General features: G+C 32.8%; 1 pseudogene; it reads left to right on the forward strand.

Annotated features, from left to right (window-relative positions):
* Nucleotides 1–19,476, forward strand: part of LOC124973339 (cyclin-dependent kinase 17-like) — an 86,308-nt pseudogene extending 66,832 nt beyond the window's left edge.
* Nucleotides 19,477–21,322: the final 1,846 nt, after the last annotated feature.

The raw sequence follows: 21,322 nt of genomic DNA on the forward strand, positions 1-21,322 counted from the left end.
ATCCCAATAATTCTCAAATTTGGCCTTTTCATGATATCCCATAGTTCTTGCAGATTCTGTTCATGATTTCTTACCATCTTCTCTGTTTGTTCAACTTTGTTTTCAAGGTTAAATATTTTGTCTTCAATATCTGAAGTTCTGTCTTCCAGGTGTTCTATCCTATTGGTTATGCTTTCTATGGAGTTCTTAATTTGGTTTATTGTTTCCTTCATTTCAAGGATTACTGTTTGGTTTTTTTTCAATATCTCTAACTCTTTATTGAAATGATCTTTTGTTTCCTGTATTTGCTCTGTTAACTGTTGATTGGTGCGATCATTCAATGCCTGAATTTGCTCTTTCATCTCATCATTTGCTTCCCTAATCATTTTAAATATGTACATTCTGAATTTCCTTTCTGTCATTTCTTCTGTCATGCTGTTGTTGGATTTTATTGATGTAACGTCTAGATTTGTTTGGGGCATTTTCTTCCTTTGTTTTCTCATATTGTTCAGGAATCAGTGGGTCATTAAGATATTTCAGATTTCCTCTATAGACTTATAATATCCCTGAAGATTGCTAGTATATCCCCTCTTATCCTTCAGTAGCCTGAAGTCTTGGAGGAAGTTGATAATGAGGAGCTCCACGAAGAAGCTGCCTCTCTAGGGTTGGTGACCCTCAGGTGGGGTACATTCCCTGCTAGTGGGCAGAGGTGCCTCCACTTGTTGACCAATGGTCATCCAATGGGAAACTAGGCTGCGGGCTGAGGCAAGGCCTGTTTGTGCCTGTGTCTCTGGTTTTACCATCCCTGTGCGAAAACCTCACCCGGCAAGGAAGACTCACCCTTGGGAAGGTCTCGCTGGTCAGTTCCCCTCCTTTAGGTTCCCCTCAATCTACAACTACCGCCTGGGCTGGGCTGTCTTCCTCTGCAACCTTTCCATTGCCCCGGACCTACCTCCTGGGACTGGGAGCCTCACCCTTCACAAGCAAGTTTCCTTAAGCTGCTTCTCCTAAGAGAAGCTGCCTGCAGTCCTGGAAACTTTACTCCGACCCTAGGCGTGTCTCTGTGCGGCTCTTCCAGCAAGAAGCCGCCTAGCTCCTGGGACTCTGCTCTTCACCTAATCGTCTGGCTATTCAGCCTCTCCTCTGAGTCGCCACCTGGAGCCCCGTACAATAGCTCCGAGACCCAGAGACCTGCCACACACCTCCTCCTCTGGACAGCAGCCTGGTTTTCTAGGCCATCATTAGGAGTCCAAGCAACTCACTTCACGTCTCCTCCTCCCACCAATCGCCCGTAGCCCTAGGCAGTCACTCTGAGTCCAAGTGACCCACCCTGTTCGTCCTCCTCCTTGGGGTAGCCCCCCAGGTGTTCAGGAGCGGTGACTCCGAGACCAAGTGACCCACCATGCTCCTCCTTCAGGTAGGCCACCAGTGTTCAGGAGCGGTCGCTTTGAGTCCAATCAACTCACCACTCGCCTCCTCCTCTGGCAACCGCCTGTGGCTCTGATGCAGTCACTCCTAGACCAAGTGACCCGCTGTGCTTCTCCTCTTCCTCCGGGCAACCCCCCAGTGTTCAGAAGCGGTCGTTCTTAGTCCAAACAGCTCGCCTCGCAGCTCCTCCTCTGGCAACCGTCTGTGACTCTGATGCAATCACTCCTATACCAAGCGACCCACTGCACTTCTCCTCTTCCTCCAGGCAACCCCCCGGTGCTCAGGAGCAGTCACTCGGAGTTCAAACAGCTCGCCACTCAGCTCCTCCTATGGTAACTGCTCTCATGCAGTCACTCCTAGACCAAGCGACCCGCCGCACTCCTCCTCTTCCTCCAGGCAACCCCCCGGTGTTCAGAAGTGATCATTCTGAGTCCAAACTGCTTGCCATGCAGCCCCTCCTCAGGCAGCCGCTCGGAGCCCCAGTGGTTGCTCCGAGTCCAAGTGCTGTGCTGAGCCGCCTCCTCTACGATGATCCCAGTGGTCTGTGTTTACCGCTCCAGTGGGGGTAGGGGCGTCTCGCTGAGCAACTCTACTTCACAAAGTTCCCTGCATTCCAGGTCTACCGCCCCATCCAGGATGCCTCCCCAATGGGAGAGACTCACCCAGTGGCTTTGAGTTGGTCCCAAGTCTCTCACTGTCTCCTCTTTTGAATCTTGTGTCCCAGAGCAACGTGAAATGCAGCTGCCCTCTAGTCCACCATCTTGAAAAACCTTCAATTACATTTTGACATCCTACTAATTTTGAAATGCATCCTGATTTCAGAGATGCTATAATGTGGAGGATAAAGTCCAAGGTCAATCCTACTTTTAAGTCTAATTATTTGTTATTGGTCTGGCTTGGACTAGGACATTTCTTTTAGAAAATTTTCTAATACATGAAAGTGGGATAGTAAAAGGTCAAAGATTATTCTTTTTCCTTTCCTCTTTACCTCTCCTAACCCATGGTTATATCTGAAGATATCTACTGACTGGTTCCTATGTGATTGTGATTTGTAGATATAGAATCTTTTAGAAAGTACTTTTTAATAAAATTTCTAAACTTTCTAAATTTCATTATTATGATTGAATTCTAATTATGCAAAATTTTTATTTTAATAATGACAAATATAGGATTAATTAGCAAATGCATCTTTTTAAATCAAAGGTTGAATTTTGTGATGCTTGGCAAAGTGAAAAGTTCCTGACTATATTCATCATATTCCTATTTTGAAGATTCCCAGGAAATGCAGAATGACATTGTTTTCTTGAGCAGTAAAATATTGATAACTTCACTTTTATGTTCATTCTTTCAGAATTTTTTCAAGTCACACTCAATTGATAGTATGAAAAATTTAAGAGAAGGCCATTCCTCACTCTTGGAGGATGCCAGAATATTGGTGAATCATTATCTGAATTTGGTGAAGAAATGACTATTGAAGAAAATAGCAGGAAGGATAATACTACATATTTGGGATGGAACTGTTTCCCCAGTTTAATTACTTTATAAACAATGTAAATTTACTATCTAGATAAAGTCATAATAACCTTTAATTTCTCTTTCTCATTCTCTGGTGTTTTAGGAAATGCAACATTGTATATATTTCTCTTGCTTACTTGAATATTCTACTTTCACTCCAACATTGTTACTATGCCTGTCCCAAGTCATAATAAATTATTCCATCCCACATTTCTGTTTTACACTAGTTCATAAATAATGATATATTGCATTATATTATCCTAATTGTTAAATAACTATTTTGACATTTAAGTTGACATTTAAATATTTGTGTTAGTCTTATAACCTGAAATAATGCAGCTTAATAATGCATAGAACATTTGTGAAATTTGTTTGTGATCTCAGAATAGTTTTTCAATGTGCTATATGCATATTGACTATCTACCAAATCTAAGGTTCATCATGAATAAATTTTATTGTTTTTCAATTTTATGTTTGTCACAGACTCTATCTGTATTTTTCTTTGCTTCAAAGTCTACAGCATTGTATCTATTGTCCCAGATCTCCTAGCTCTTGCTGAGACTTCACTGAGAGCTGCTGTTTTGTGTTTAATGTGGGGTAGGAGAGATGGGCTAGCAGCAATTTAAAATAATAATTTGGTAATAGTTACATGGAGGAGGGGAAATATTGCCTTTGTATCAAATCCCAAAATTTATCTTAAAATTTTCTATTTTTCTTACCATTTGATATCTGCTAGATACCTGAAACAAAATTCTAATTTTCTTTCAGAAACTCATTGAATTCTTGGTATTCCTTAAATCAAGTGTTTTCAGGGGCATTTTTTGTTTGTTTGTTTTTTGATACCAGGGATTGATCCCAGTGGTGCTTCACCACTGAGTCACATCTCTAGCCCTTTTTAGCACTTTGAGATGGGGTCTTGGTAATTTGTTTAGGATCTTGCTAAATTGCTTAGGACCTTGCTACATAGCTAAGGCTATCTTTGAACTTGTGATCCTTGTTAGCATGCCCAGCTCATTCATTTTTAAGGTAGAAAAGCCTTGCCATTATATTTGCCAGTGATATCCAGAAATAAAATAAGCACAGTATGCAACTTCATGGGTGGTTTATGGGACAGGTTTCTCTGTGGAGGGAGGGGTGGTACTTGTAATTGAACCCAGGACTACTCTACCATTGAACTGTATACCTAGTTCTTTTTAGCTTTCATTTTGAAAGTCTTGATAAATTGCTGGCTTTTGGTTTGGTGATCCTCCTACTTCAATATAATATTTTAGGATATCATAATAGCTATTGAAGAGATTGCAGGTAGCAAGGACTACCATAATCTGATATTGCTTATTCCCTTGCTTTCACTAATAGCTTTAACAGAAATTCTGCATCTTTTTGGTCAGTGCCTGATAATTTCTCCATTCACATTGTTTCCTTATGGAGTTTAGGTTTGTTGTTAATAGAATAAAAATTATTTTACACTAAAGAGAGGTGTAGAATTTTTTTCTAAAGTACTTGCAAGAATAGAGAATTCTGAGCTATTTTGATTTTTTAAATGTTTAATTTAATGTTTTTTAATTTTCAAAAATTAATTCATAACATTTCCCCTCACATTTAAATATAAAATTATCATATGAAGCAGCTATTCTGTTCCTAGGGTTATACTTTAAAAAGTTGAAACAGGTTTATAAAATCTTGTTCATATTATTTGCCACTTATAACTAAATAACTTTTATTTTTGGTACCAGGGATTGAACCCAGGGGCAATTAAACACTAATCCACATCCTCAGCCTTTTTGTATTTTATTTAAAGAGAGAGTTTTGTTGAGTTACTTAGAGCCTGGCTAGATTGCCTTGGTTGGCTTTGAACTTGCAATTATTCTGCCTCAGTCTCTTGAACCACTGGGATTATAGGCATGTACCACTGCACCTGGCCTAAATAATTTCAAAGCATTATATTTTAGGAATGTTTCTGCTTGGTAATAGACCTGTGATTGTTTAAAGATTCTTTATATTAAAATCTCAAATTTGGGACAATAATTTCATAGTCTCTGTATAAGTGATAATTAAGCTATTTTGTTTAATTCACCAATTGACACTTTCCTTGATGTCTCTCAATAGGAATATAAGTTCATTTAGGGAAGGATTATATCTTTTATATTCTATAGCATGTTTCATCATAAAGCACATACTAGGTAGTGAATTCATGAAGGAATGGATATAAACAATCTTGAGATAAAGTCAGCAAATATATAAAATGATTATATTAGATTTGTGATTATGTACTAATTTGTATTACATGAGAAAGGGATAGAAACTAGCTAAATTAAAATATTTTTATACTTATTTTTTATAAGAAATTATTTTAACTGTACTCATTTGTATGAATAGTCCTAGACATGAGTTTATATGTAGTCATCTCTCTTACAACTTTCATTTTCTGCTTTGCTTTCTCAAATCCTTTCCATGTGATCCTGAATCTTGGGCTGGTGATGGAACAATTTTCAAATACTGTGAACCACAGAACCTGTGGTGAAGCCTGCAGGCATCCACCATCTCACAGCATGCATTCCTTCCTCCACCAGTACACAGATTCTTTCAAGAAACCCCCATTGTTAAGACCCCACAGTGTTATGGGAGGAAGCCTTGGCTATATCATGGCAATGCCCAGAAAAGGAAGCAGATTTAGTAATTTGATTATTTGTCTATTTTATCCAACTTTCTGAGTGTAGAACATACATGGTGTTAGGTTTTAGTCTGCCAGCCTTTATTATCTGCTTTCTCTTTGCCAGTTTAAAAAAAAAAAGTTAAGAGTAGGAAGGACATCAGAAAGATGGAAGGTTCTAGAGAGGATATTTTCAATACTACAGAGAAGTAATATTTGAAAACCTGTTCATGAGAAAGGAACCAAATTCCATAAAAAGGACATGCAGAATTTCAAAATTATTGGCAGCTTAGTGTGGTACTTAATTTAGGATCATACCTCATTAATTCTTGAAATAATCACTATAGACAAGTAGAGTAATTAAATTATTACCTCAGATGTTACTCTTTTATTATTATTTCCTTTTAAAGATCCAGGAAAATACATATCTGAAAGTTTCTATTTATTTTATGTGTACTTCCCTGATCATTTTTGGTGGTGTCTAATTTTAAAATTTTTCCAAAACTTTTTAGTTGCAGATGGGCACAAGGCCTTTATTTTATTTATTTATTTTTATGTGATGCTGAGGAGTGAACCCAAGTGCCTCACATGTGCTGACTGCACACTTTACCACTGAGTCTCAATGACAGCCCCAGTGGGTTTTTTTTTTAAATTCATGATTGATTTGACTTTTGCAACATGCTATGTTTTATTTATAACAATTCAAAATTTCTTGAAGTTTTGTTGGGCACCAGGCTTGAACTCAGGGGCAATCAACCACTGAGTCACCATCCCCAGTCCTATTTTATATTTTATTTAGAGACAGAGTCTCACTCTGTTGCTTAGTGCCTCACTTTTGCTGAGACTGGCTTTGATCTCACCATCATCCTGCCTCAGCATTACAGGTGTATGCCACCACACTCAGTTAAACAGAAAAATTTTATTTTTTTCATTAGATAATTATATTTACTGAAGTTTCTGAACATTTTTTCTATTGCTTACATTCTTTCTTGCCATCGCAGATTATTTCCTGATGTATTTCATGAAGTTTGGAAATATGAACTCATGCAGTCTTTATTTATGGGTAAAGTGTGTAGCCTTTACCTGTTCAGGTGTTACCTTACAGAATGGTGTGCTGCAGTCAGCTCACACTGAGAGATGATTCTTAAATTTTCAGCAATTTTGCCTGTTAAACATGGCTATTATTAATTTTTAATCATATAGAGTTATAATTAAGATAAATTCAGAAGCAAAAGTATGAATATGCAAGAGTAATTATTTCTGATTGTTCTAGTGGTTTTACTATTGTGATCTATGTGGTAAGAGTTACTTCTATGGTGTATTTATCATGAAGTTCCATGTAATGATGTGTTCCTGCATATTCTTCCCATTTTTACACATTCAGTGTTGTGTTTGTATCATGAAGTCTGCTGGGGAGGACTATTGCCAATGGAACTCAGCAAACACTACAGGTCAGGGCTTGGCTGACTGTTGATTGTCTAAACCAGGGGTTTGTTAGAACATTTTTAGGTTTTGTGGACTGTAGTCTGTGTTGCATATTCCTTTCTTTGATTGGTAACATCTAAAATTCAATAAATAAATAAATAAATAAATAAATAATTAAATAAAACAAAATAAACAACCAAAAACATGTTTAGTTCAGGAACCATACAAAAATATTTATTCTTATACTGGGTTCTTGGTCTAGATTTAAGAAAGCAATGTTGAAAGTTTTAGGTAATGAGATGAAATTTAAATTTAATGGATATCTAGGTATTATGTAGTAAATGGCACAAAAATTGGGCAATTAAATGTTCTTCTGGTTCTCAAAAACTACTACAGCAAAGAAACATTTTATCCCACTGACAGATTTAGTAAATTTCGGACATAAACCTGTGTTGCTTTCATTTTTATTGATGGGATCAAAACTACCAATGATTAGTTGTGTTTGAATCATACTTGTTTGTTAATAACATAATTTGGTTGTGTCAGGTAACATTCAAGCTTTAGTCATAGTCTGAGACTACCAAACTTTCTCATAATAATTTGCAAGAGACTGGTGTTTCTGTGAGGTCTCAGTTGCAGTTTAGACACCCAAGGCTTCACATTTTATCCCACTGTGCAACTATATCCAAGCTCTTTCCTGCCAGTATCAGCAACCCCTAACAAGAAAGTGACAGTATGCTTTTGCTTAAGAGTTCTTGACTTTCAGTTCTTTCTTCATTAAATTTGCTTCCTGGGTATTGCCTATGTATTCTTGCAACCATCTCTACATATTTAAGCATTATATTTTGATCTACTTTTCATTGAGGTAGAAAAATTTTCAACTGTTGCTATAAATATGTCATGTTTAAATCTTTTAATATTTTTTAAGTGTGACAGAAAAAAATTTGTGACTGTACACACAGTTCCTTTATTATCTTTTATTTTTCATGATTTTATTATAAAAGGATTTCTTTTATAGAATTTAAATTTCTTGATGTGATGATAGAGGCAAGTTTCTCCTTAAAGTGTGTCTCAACTCACGTTCTATAGTATGATACCGCAGTTTACCAGCAATGAGTCCTGCTTCCTCTAATGTTGAAGTTTGAACACTAGAAAAGCATGCCAAGGCAAGCATAATAAGCAGGTTTTATTTAAAGGTAATAATACACAGTTCTCTCTGGAGGGAGTAGAGGGCCATGGATAATGTTCTAAAGTCCCAAGAAGTGAGTAAACCCTACATCTTTTATAGGTAAAGGTCTCTTTTATTTTCCAATTCTCTCCCCCTTTATGTCTCCTTCCTGTCTACATGACTAGGTCTGGTTTTTCAGGTGAGAGGAATAAAGTGAGAAGTGGATGGGACAGGGGAAGGGCCAAAATGATTCAGCCAGGCAACGGTCCAGGGGATTAATTAATTAGCAGCTCCTTGCTTAAAGTCCTTGATAAGAGCAGGTAAATTTGGTAATCTATGGGCTCCAGAGATCATTGACATTCCATTCTCCCAGAGGCAGTCTCCAACTTCCAAAGGCAGATGAATTTTATGGCTTCCATTTCCTCGATTTGACCTGATCCACTCTTTCTACACTAACTGCCTGTCCCCAATTCTGGCTTCAGTCAAGTGAAAGAGAACAACTTCTATTTCTATTAACAGCAAAAATAAAATGTTTTAATTTTCTTTCACATATTGTATTTAAAATAAAAATATCTACTTTTTAAATTATTTTTACTGCTCACATGTTATTTCTGCATGTTCCTACCATATGGTGTAATAATTGCAAAGTAAATTCAAGATTAATTTATTAATGGAATGACCCCAAAATAATTGAGTTCAATTTGTCTTATATTATTTCTGTAAAACTGAATCATTTACCTTTGCTTACACTAGTAAATATTTTGCCTTCAATATAATATATATAATCAATGTAGGTAACTTTGAAACTGCAGTTAACTTCAGCTAATTATTGTTACAAAATAATACTCTAAAGTACATGAATCAAAAGTCAAATGCCCTGTCTTTTTTGTTTTGATTAATTCTTTTTTTTCTTTTTGTAGGATTTTATAAAGTTGTTATCCCTACATGCAGATATCAGAATATCTGATATTTTCTAGGATATTTGGAAAAGTTGCAGATCAACAGTCCACCATTTTGATCAACCATTGAACTGGAGTTATCATAGAGCTTTATTAGTAAGTTTTTAGTATCTACCTGCAACATCAGATCTGATTTTTCTATTATCTGAATGTAAATCTTTTCATTTTTGGCAGTTATGGGAATTGAACCCAAAAATTTGCACAAGCTAGGCAAGCTCTGTCAATCAGCTACAACACCAGTCCTTAATTTAATGTATTATAAACCTTATGAATTTTATCATTTTTCATTCTTTAGGGTTTATTGGCACCCTTAACATTCATGCATATTGGAATGTGATTTAAGCTATGTTATAGTTTATTTTTGGTAAATTTTATTGAAACATGCTAGACATGCAGAATATGTACCACATATATCTTCTTAGATGTACTGTACTAAATACAAATAACATTTGTTAGTATATATGGATTATCCTATGAAGTACCCAAATCATCACCCTACAACTCAATGAGTATCTGCAGTGTTAACATACCTGTATGAGTAGTACACAGTTGAATAAAAATTTAAAAGTTCCAGAAATTCCCTTCTATTACCTTTTATTTCATTTAATACCCCTCACTTGTAGCCGTGATCCTTGTCTCTTCTATACCAAAGATTAGTTTTACCTGCATGCATCATACTATTTTGACCATATTATTTTATACTATGTTTTAATACCTGGAACTTTCTTATTCTCTTAAGTACACATTCTTAATTACCTTTATAATGCTTAATTATTTTATTCTGATTCTTCTTATTTAAACCACTGAAATTTGTGTAATTCAGTATAGAAATATATTTTCAAAAATTTACATAAACATGCAAATATATATTATTTATACATTTGCTATGTATGTACGTACACATATACTAAATACTTTATATCTTGATATGTATGAAAGTGTACAGTATGAATTTTTGTGGTTGGTTCCTTTTGCTCTGTTAAGTTTGTGAGTTTTATTTACGTTGTTGCATATAGTGATATTTCATTTTTTGCTGCATGCTGTTTTACTGTATAAGTATATTGTGGTTTTTTAGTGTATTGCACTTTTACAATTCTGTTGATGGTCATTTTGCTTCTACTCAGAATTTTACTATTATCAGAAAGTGCTAAAACCTTTCCTGTGAATGTTTTTTTGCTTAACATTCATAACACTTCATACGTTGGAATGGAATTATTGGATCATATTGTATATATATGTTCAGCTTTCCTAGAAAATATAAAAAGTTTTCCAAAGTAGTTGTACTAATTTATACTTTCAACATCAATGTATGATAGTTCTGATTGGTCTTCTTACCCATTTTTAAGGCTGTCTTTGTCCTTTTTAATTTTAACTTTTCTGGTAAAATAGTGGCCTCATTGTGATTTTATTTTGCATTTCATTGTCTAAGTTGAACAATTTTAAATATGTTTGTTGGTCATTTAGGTATCCTGTTTTGTAGATTAATTGCCCAAGTCTGTTGTCTATTTCCTACTTCTTTTTGTACCTTTTCCTTACTGATTTATAGGAATTCTTTACATTCCACATAAAGGAACTCTGTCAGTTTTATGTTCTACAAATATCTTCTAGAATGTAGAAATTGTCCTAGCACTTGTTATTGAAAGAGCAGCTTTTCCTGGTGCATTTTGTTCTTTGACATAAGTTCAGGTTATTTTATATTATGTATTTTGAATGACTAGAGTCCTCTACTAGGGATACATATAAAGTGTGATAAATAAAATGGGCAAAAAGTAAGTGTTTGCAAATCATAAGTCTTCAGAGAAGGAAGAACTTGAGAGTGTTCTTGAACAATGATTAGGAATTTGTCAATTTGAAAATAAATCCATGAACAAAGAGCATTCTAAGAGGAGGAAATTTCATGCAATAAATTCAGAGATAGGAATTTGTATGTTATGTTAGAAAAATTGTAACAGATAAAAAGGGTTGATATTTAATAATTTATTTTAAAATAGAATTTGAAAGGATAGGATGAACCAGAGTATAAAAAGAATGAGCTATGCATTCAAGGAGTGTGAACCTCCCATGTAATAAAAAGTGTTTATTTAAACAACGGCTGACACGATCACCTTTTTCTTTCAAATAATAGCTTAAGGAAAAGTAGAGAGAATGAACTATAGGGAGAGATAGACAAGAGACATGTAGATGAATTTTGATTTATTCCAAATTAGTTATGGTGTGAAAATCATATGGAAATAGAAAGTAGAAGACAGACCCTAAAGGTCAGGCTGAGAAAAGATAGACAGGACCTGGTACCCAGCTAAACTTTATATCTGAGAGAGGAACGATTGATGATGACTTCTGTGGTTCTCACAGCTACTTATCTCTTTTCAATATATTATATCATGAGATTTTTTTAAAATTCACAAATGCTTCTGTTTTGATGAGATATTCTAAAGTGTATAATTTCTTTATTCTGTATGCACTCTGAGATCATTGACAAAGTGTATCAACTTGATTTTGGTACATGTCTGTGATTATCATAGTTTTGCACATCACTATTTAAAACATTATAAAATATATTTTGTCACTTGATTTTCTGGTCAAAACTTCTTTGACTATCAATTTTTATAAATATTTGTACTTAGATGAATTCTGAACTACATTTGTTCTGATTAGTAGGGAAAGAATGATTTAAAACCATGTGATAGCTTTTTGGGAAATTATCAAACCCAGGGTCTCCAACATACTAAGTAAGTACTTTACCATTGAGCTCTGTCCCCAACCCTTACTATGCAGTTCTCAATATGTCATTTAAAAGAGTTGTCTCTTGCAGTCTATGTGAAACACTATTATGAATGCTTCATGTTTAGAGTTTTTATTATTGTTGTTTTTTCCTATGCACTACCCATGCATTTTGATTTTGAAATGTCTCATAAGTTTCAGATTAATCATGCCAGCTATATTTTGGTTCTATCCATGCATCCCTTTATTATCATTTACATTACTAACCAGATTGTTCTTAATATATATTCAAAAATTATTCTTCAAAATGAAAATCATTACCTTGTGTTTATATTTGAAGGTGGGAAGTAGGTAAATAATGGGATAGTAGAAAATGGGTAGGAAAAGAGAATTATTTTTTACTACACTTAGAATTCAAGTTTACATAGATGCCATATTCATTATGTATCTAAAATTAGATTTTTTCTTCAGTGAGTTTTACTCTTCAATATATCACTCTGAATCTTAGACTTCATGTTGAAGAACAAGGGGGAGGTTACAAATGGATGGAAAGCAGTTGGGTAAAAACAAATATTTTTCACATATATTATTAAGAGTTCAAATTTCCATGTATCACATAACCTACATCTTAGATGGGAATTAAGAAATGAATCCTAGAATTCATTTTAGCTGGAGGGGGTGACAAGAAGGCTGATGAGATCTATAAGTCAATCATCATCTACCTCAAGTGGAGCCTCAGTTTTGCATATTGCACTGTCTTATTCTAAGCAAAGAGCTGATCTCTTCTACATAATAGAACAAATGCTATAAACTTGAAACTCCCCCATTTTCTGAATAACATCATGAAAATCGTCTACACTTTCTTTTTTTCAATCATGTTGCCCTTTTATTCCATATCTTCTGTTCAGGGTGATTGGAATATCTGTTATACCTAATAAAATCCTTTTATATTCAGTCTCCCTTCCTTAAGTTCATCTTTCCCATTAACTTTCTATTTAAATAAATTGTTTTAATTTTAGGTTAGCAAAAGAATTAGAAAGCAAATACAGTAATTTTACTATATACCCAGTTATTCCTATTATTAGTAGAATGTTACTTTAATATATTTTGTACAAACAACAAATTTTGTTACATTACTATTTACTAAACTCCACATTTATTCAAATTCACTAGTTTTCTATTACCAACCATTTTTGTCCCAGAATTCCATCCAGGATACCATGTTATATTTAGTAATAATATCTCATATTAAAGATACTGGTTACTGGATTGGGAAGTGGTATGCAATACTTGTATATGATTAAAATAAATAAAGTATTCTCTAACACAGTTAATTATTAAACTAATGGGTAATCTTATATGCTGATACTCAGAATTCATCAGAGTTTTGTTGCATTTCCAATAATAGCATACCCAGTAGAAGTTTTATGAGACTTTTAAGTGTAACATAAATACTTGGAAATCTATATATGAACATGTGTCATTATATTAAAATTAGAGATTAGGTACATCTCTAATTGATGCTTATTTCTTCCCACTGTGTGAATTTCTCATTCCTGTGCTGATAATTTTTGTAAAAAAAAAAAGTGGGGGGGCAGGAGAATTGACGTTTTTAATCTCTTTTCTGTCCCCACATGTCAAGGAGCAAAACCCATTTCTGCCAAATAGAGCAATTTGGTAATTATCATAGGAAAGGAGATGGGTGTTTGAAGTAACCTCCTGCTGTCCACAGTGTTTTTTCAATACATACGCACCTTTACCATGGTACCTGTAGAATCTCAGCATGTTCTTCACTTGTTCTAAAACAAATTGGAAATGCATCTCCAGTTTAATACATTTGATGACTGTGCCTGCATGAATTATGTTTGCTAGAAACAAGTCACCTAGAAGTCTCTTGTTGTACTTTCCTACTGCTTACAAAGTACACTGAATTATAGGAAGACTGATTACAAGTTGTAATTAATCTATGTATACATACTTTTAGTCTTCATGTGCTTTTGTTGTAAGAGCTATCTGAATAGAAATTGCTTGGGCTGTCAAAAAGTGAAGTATTTTCTTAGAACAATGAAATGTCAGAAAAATGATTGTCTTTTGTCTGGAAAGCAGAATTAAGGGAGTTTTTATATTATATTAAAATATAAAGTCCATTGTTATGTTTTAGCTATTTCTGCTTTTATGCAACTTTTAAAGTTTTAAAATATTCAAAGTAAGGTGCAACTCATTCTAGATTTTGAACTCATAAAGAAGGGATCATGTGTGTCTTCTTCAGTGTATGCTCAGCACCTAACAATGTGCTTGGTAAATGTTAAATTAATGAGTTTGTCTTCTCTGTCCTCTGAATACTTTCCACGGAGAGTATATAAATAAAGCTAGTGATTATATCTATTGTTATCTTGGTCCAACAGATACAAACAAAACAATTTTTTCTAAAAATTCCATTTAAAAATTCATTAATTATAGTACTTAATATTCAGGTGTGGTCTTAAATCCTTAAGGTTGGAAATATTAAAATGGTATTGCAGTATACTTTACTCTTTGCATCAGGATCTGATAGTTCACTAATGTAACTGCCTTTTATTTGAATTATCCACTTTATTGCATGGGTGGAATCAGTGATACTGTTTCTATTACAGACTGCTTATTCAAATTACCTTCATAATTACAGTATGATAATTTTTTTCTTTGTATATTTATTTTTAATTGGCACATGATTTATATATTTGTTGGGTATAATGACATTTCAATACATTTATATATGTGTGCTGAACAGATGAGTGTAACTGGCATATCTGTCATCTTAAATATTCATTATTTATTTGCATTGGGAACATTCACAATCCCCTCCACCAGCTGAAATACACAGTTAATTACTGCCAACATGTTACTCTTAAAAAATTTTTTTATCATATTCTAGTGTCATTGATTTTTTTCTAATTCATTTTTATTGTAAACAAGTGGTTTAGGGTTAGGACTAGTGTTGTTTCTCTTAATGTCATTAAATTTTATTGTCTGAAGAGTTGGTTCTTTGTAGTCTTAAATTTTTCATGTATCCTTTAAATCATTCCTTACATTGTATAGTAACTTTTCACCTGTAAAAAGATGAATTTATAGTCAGTACACTTATGTAATCTATTTTTTTCACTTTCTTAATATTTAAAGCAAACTCTATTTTTTTGTCATGATCACCAATAGACCAATGTCTAAGGGTATTCTCAAATTTACTTAACATACATGAATGAGTAAGAAAATTTTTCTACTGATGAGAGAATAGATTTCTAGGTCACAGTTATGTATTCTCATTGTTATAGACAATGACTTTATATATCCTTTTTCTGGATACTCATTGTTTTGTTCATATTGGCTTATGTTTGTTTTCAAAGTAGTGCTATTTTCTCTAAGCAAAAGATGACCCAAAACTTAAAATTCAAGTTGAATGTGCAATAATTCTGTGTTTGTAAATTTAAACTTCTGAATTCCACAGATAGGTATAAGAAAATGACATTTTATCATAGTTTTGTTAACATTGTAAACCACACTTTTTATGTAAAGTGCAAATTATTGGAATCAGATTGTCATGTACCAGAGAGTGGGCTGTTGGCTTTATTATCTATAATGAACTAAAAAATCTTTATTCATTTCTGGAAAGTGTTGTATCTTGTAGTTTTGCTTCATTATTCCACACAGCTATTGGTAGTAGAAAGCAATAATTTACTAAATAATAAGTTACATACAAGACAGTACCTGGGTAGGTAGTATATGATGATTCTAAAACTTCTTTTCTCTAATTTAATGTTTTTCATAAAAAACCTCATATACATAAAGAGAAAAGGTAACAAAAAAACCAAAAAAACAAAAATAAGCCTTCTTCAGTCATATAGTAATACACTACCTATGACTAGAATTTTAGTTTATCAAAATTGAATTAAGCACTTCTTAGTTGGACCTGCAGTTTTCTACATCATTTTAACTTGGTGTATGTCATTGTAACAAAAGGGTAAAACAATTTTTTTGCAGGACTTCTTTTGGCCATTCAAATTTTGAAAATTTATTGTTTGTCTAAAGTAGTAAGTGATGCCAAGTCTATTCACAAAGTATCAGTTTTATTTTATTTGACAGCTCCAGAAAAAAATGCATATTTGATTTTCTAGGATTGGAGTAAAATGCAATTTTTTAAGAACTTAATATGATTTATATACCTATGAAAACTGAAATTATGCAATATATCCTTTAACTAGCTTTTTATTTAAGGACATTAGCATCATCTATGCAAGAAGTGAATATTTTTTAGGTTATTATTGTATCTTCTACTATTGCAAATGGATTCTAGAAAATATTTTAAGAAATGCTCTTCTTGGCTTCTGTTTACAGCTTTTTTATTTTGTTCTCTCATTTCTATTTTCCACCTGTTTGTATTTTTTTAATGTTTGTTGTTAAGGTTGTTTATATTTTTTAATTTTCTTTTAAAATATACATTGGATATATTGGATTTCTGTGACATATTTTGATATATTCCATCTACCCCATTTATTGACTCAATATAATATAAGCAGTGAGTTTAAGGTTTAAAGAAAGGATTTGGGAACTCACTTTCAAATCTTTCAAGGAGGGAAAAATGAGATTTACATTATTGGTTTTGTGTTTGCATGTTTCCTGATCTTTACTAGAATGAAAGTTCATTTTCTTTTTAATTGTATTTTGATTGGAGAACCTGAAAAAAATAGTATCTTTTTGGTTTAATGTCTCCATAGGAATTCAAAGATAGATCAGAAAACTATTTTGTGATCTAGTTAAAAGGAAAATCAAATACTAATTTTTACAAGATTCTTTAGTATCTTAAAATCTAAGTCTGTGGTAGTTTAAAATTGGGGTCTCAAAAGAAAACAAGGCATTCACTGCAGACCATTATCCAATCCATATATAAAGTAGGTTGACTATTTCAATTATGAATACTGATGCTTTGACCCTTTCAATATTTCAACATCAAGTATATTTTGAAACTTGATAGATGTTCAACAATTTGACTGTAACCAACTCTTTCTCTTCTTAAATACTATAGAATTGGAGAGTTTTTAGAAGTTGAGGGACAGATACAATTTTTAGAATAAATACTCAATTTATCATAGTTTACTTGCAGTCAGAAATTGGACTTGGGAAAATGGAAGCCTACATAAAATTGGAAAAGTTTGGAAAGGTAAGTAAATTCTTATTTAAAAATGTAAGAATTTCTCATTCATCATCTAAGTGTATGGTTTTGCCAACCATAAAAAATTGTGAACATGATTGTCTAAAAAATTGTCTTGTTCTGAAAAGGTAACAAAATTAGGAGGATTGAAACATTCAATTCTTGTAAGTATCCTATCATTTTGAGAGGAATAGAGTATTTTTATTAGGTTTAAAATCTTTTATTGAAACAGAAAATATTTAGATGTTTTGGTAACACAACAGACATCTGTGCATTTAGCCTCCTAGCAATCTCCTCTCTCTGCTGTAATGGGAAATTGCATGATTTAAAATTTCTGAAAAATAACTTTAGAGATAAAAACATTCCATTGAAGGTTAAGAAATACTTAAAATGTGATTTTTTCTTGAACTTGTCGCTACCTGTAATGCACTAATTTAGAAACTTTCTATCTTCCACAGTAATAATGTGCAAGAAAATAATAAGTAAAAAGTAAAAAATAAACAGTAAGAAATAAAAAAGGAATAATAAAAAAATAAACAGCAGGAGGGAAAATAATCAACATTTGATAAGGAAACGTCTTTTTTTTTTAAAGAATTAATGTGTAAAGATTATAAAAAGTTTGAAAACCTGGGTAAAACTTTTTTTGATTTAACAGTATAATTATTCTTTCATTTAATGTGCTCAGTGTGCTTCAGTGTTACAGGGAAAGCACCTTTGATTATAATACTATTGATCCAAACTTTAATTTAAAATAAAGCACAAAAAGTAATTAAATTCTTGTTTTATACTTTTGAGACAATTTTTGGTCTTATAAAAACATGGAAGCTATGTGTATGTAACTGTAAGTCATCTTTGCCATAAGAAAATCTAATACTAGACATTATGTAGTTTCTTTGCAAGATGGAATTTAGCATGCTTAGAAATTAGAAATTCGTTAGGGCTCTTTATTGTTCTTCATTGTAACCCTCTTATGATACTCTTGACTTGTTCTTCCAAAATATATATTATAGGGTACATATGCAACAGTTTTTAAAGAAAGAAGTAAGCTGACAGAGAATTTGGTGGCATTAAAAGAGATCTGTTTGGAACACGAAGAAGGCACACCCAGTATAGCTATAAGAGAAGCTATACTTATTTAGACTGTTTTAAAACCAATATTTTTATAAGAGTAATTTTAATAAATAAAAGCAGATAGAAATAATAAGTGACTGGAAGACATGATTAGACCTTTAAAAATTATTTCTAAAACTAACATTTGGTAGGAAGAAATAAATATTATTAATGTATAGTGAAAGACTATGAAGTCATTAAAAGTAATGACATAGACAAATATCTGATAGGGAAATTTACATATTGTTACATGGGAAGCATGGTAACTGTAAATTAACTGCATATATTAATATAAGAAATAAATGAACTGTATATAAACATGTCATGATACCATTTTTTAAAAGTGAATTATTCAAAATTGATTTGATTCAGACATGGTGGTAAATACATTCAAACCCTATGCTCAGGAGGCCAAGGCAGGGTCATAAGTTTGAAGTCAGCCTCAGCAACTTAATAAGAACCTAAGCAAGTTAGCTAGACACTGCCTCAAAATAAAAATTAAACAAAAAGCAGAGGGGCTAGAGATGTGACTTGGGTTCAATCCCTGGTGACAAAACAAATAAGTAAATAATGTTTGAGCCAACTGATTAGCAACATAGCAGAAGAAAGCCTTCCTTGAACTGTATATAAATTAATCACAGAGGCTCAAAAAGTTATCATAAAAGAAATAAAAAGCAGAAGATGGTGAGTTGTAATATTAGAGATGATCTTAGGTACTATAATATCAAACTCAAAATCATGAAAGTGGTAAAAGTTCATACCTTCAATTTTTCTACCACTCAGCCCCTTGGTAAATTTCTGTTTTAACTTAAGAGAATATTACAACAGGTTGTTTTATATGTTAAACTTACTTCAAGCTTTTATAAAATTCGGCCATCCACAGATTAAACATTGTCCTCCATTTCTGTTTGACAGTTTCACTCTTAAAGTATTTAAAACATGCAAACATAGTAACCTTACTTGACATTGTTCACCCAGATAAATTTTGACTCTGGTCCTTGAGTATCTGGTAAACATTTACAAAATACTCAGTATTTTATTTTTCTTTAATAATAGAAAGTTAGACTTTTTTAACAGCCACAGGACCATTGTTGTTTATTTATTGGTAGTTAAATAGATTAGGTGGAGCATTCTGTATCTTTTCCTGATGAAAAATTTTCTTTAAAAAAATTAGTTGCTATTAAGTTAATCAGCCATGCATTCTGAAAACTGTGTTATCATACAGTAAAATGCTGTGCTTTTTCAGGGTAAAGACCTAAAACAGTACATGGATGACTGTGGAAACATTATGAGAATGCACAATGTAAAGGTATGTTTATTTTGTAATGTAAAAGGGTAGATAAAATGAGCTAGATTGCACAGTGAATATCTCAACCTCATAACCAATCTTTGGAATTTTCTGTTGGCTTATTTACTCAACTTCTGTTTACTGTACAACAGCTTTCCTGGGATCATACCTTTTTGTAAAACTGCTTCATTTTAAAATCTTCTAAAAATATTTTGATATTTTATTTCATATTATAACTGTCCTCCATGTGTAGAAAAATCTTCAGGTGTATTTTACTTTCTTAAAAAAATCTAAATGATGGGTACATTTTGCAAAATGTCACCTTTAAATGGTGAACTCCCCTAATATATTTAAAATGGTATTAAATTATACAGAAACAGTGACTTTTCAAACTTATGCATTTGAATAAGGGTTATAAGTAAGGCCAGAAACTTATAGGTATTGTGACTGCTTTGTTGAAGTAACTACCTGTATTGTCATATGGAATAGTGAAAAGATAGAAAAAGCTTGCACCTGTGTAAATATGAGGCTGTTCCCAATCTCCCCTCAACCCCTCATAAAAGCCACAAAGAATTTTGTCTCATCTCTTATCTTATCTGTAAAGGCCAGGTGACTGACCCAAAAAGCAAACTTAAAGATAATGACAACCCTCCTCTTGGAGGTCAGTGTGACCCAGAACTTAAACTAACATGCTTTGTATACAATTTTATATGTTAACCAATTAAAAATTGGTTAACATATAAAACCAATTATTAAACCAATTAACACTGTAAAACTGCTTGTCTTTCATTATAAAAACCCTGCTAAACAAGGGCTCGGGGCCTCTTAGCATCACCAGTTACCGAGTGCACAGAGGACCAGCCTCGAGCTTGCTAATAAATGACTCTTTGTTGCTTGCATTGATCATGGTCTCTGGTGGTCTTTGTGGGATCTCGAGCTGCTGGGCACAAAAATAGCACAATAATTGTGTTTTTGTTGTACATCTAAAAATTCAAATAATGCTAAAGTTGTTTGCTATAATAATCAGATACAAAAGAAACCCAGAGCTTATTACATAAATAAAAGCACTTGACATACTTGTGTTCTTATAGACTTCTTTGTTCTGAGTGGTATATTTTACATTTTCAAAGATTTTATTTCTCCAAAGTTCAACAGTTTATAGAAACCTATTTTGAAAATAGACTGTCCCTCTTGTGTGTTTGACACCTTTATAATTCTGTAGATAGTAAATATGTAACTTCAAAGTTACATTTTTTTATATAGTGAATTTGGTAGATATATAGGAAAGCAAGTTTCTTTGATTGAAAGCAAGTTCTGAACATGTGAGTAGCACAATGCTAAGAATTTCAGAACAAGGCTTTGAAAGCATTTCCATACACATTTCATGAGGATTATTTTCATCATAGTTTATATGTTATTTGCAAGGTGTTGTGAAGGCTATTTGTAGAGCTCAGTTTTTAAAATTCTCTTTTTTCTGCTTGCATATTAGCACTAATTTTGAAAGAAAATAGTCTTAAATTATCATAATTTGACAGAGGTTTAAGAAGTCTTATCAGTCATGTGTACATAACTGAAAAATATTTTATTGTTTGTTAAAATTGCATTTAAGTTTTCCAAATGTAAAATTTATCAGAAACATATTGAAAGGTAGCTGTGCTCATGACTGAAACCCTAATGCTACCCAACAGTAGTATATTAAAGTAGTAACTTTAGAGTTTTCAAAATACATCAATAAATATATGGAGTCTGAAGACTTCACAGTTTATAATTTATTCATACCAGGAATGGTGGTGCATGCCCACAACCTAGCTACTTGGGAAACTGAGTTAGGAGTATCACAAGTTTGATACTATCCTGAACAATTTAATGAAAGCCTGTCTCAGAATTAAAATGCAAA

This window comes from Sciurus carolinensis (assembly GCF_902686445.1).
Source record: "Sciurus carolinensis chromosome 14 unlocalized genomic scaffold, mSciCar1.2 scaffold_125_arrow_ctg1, whole genome shotgun sequence".
In the NCBI taxonomy this organism is placed as follows: Eukaryota; Metazoa; Chordata; class Mammalia; order Rodentia; family Sciuridae; genus Sciurus; species Sciurus carolinensis.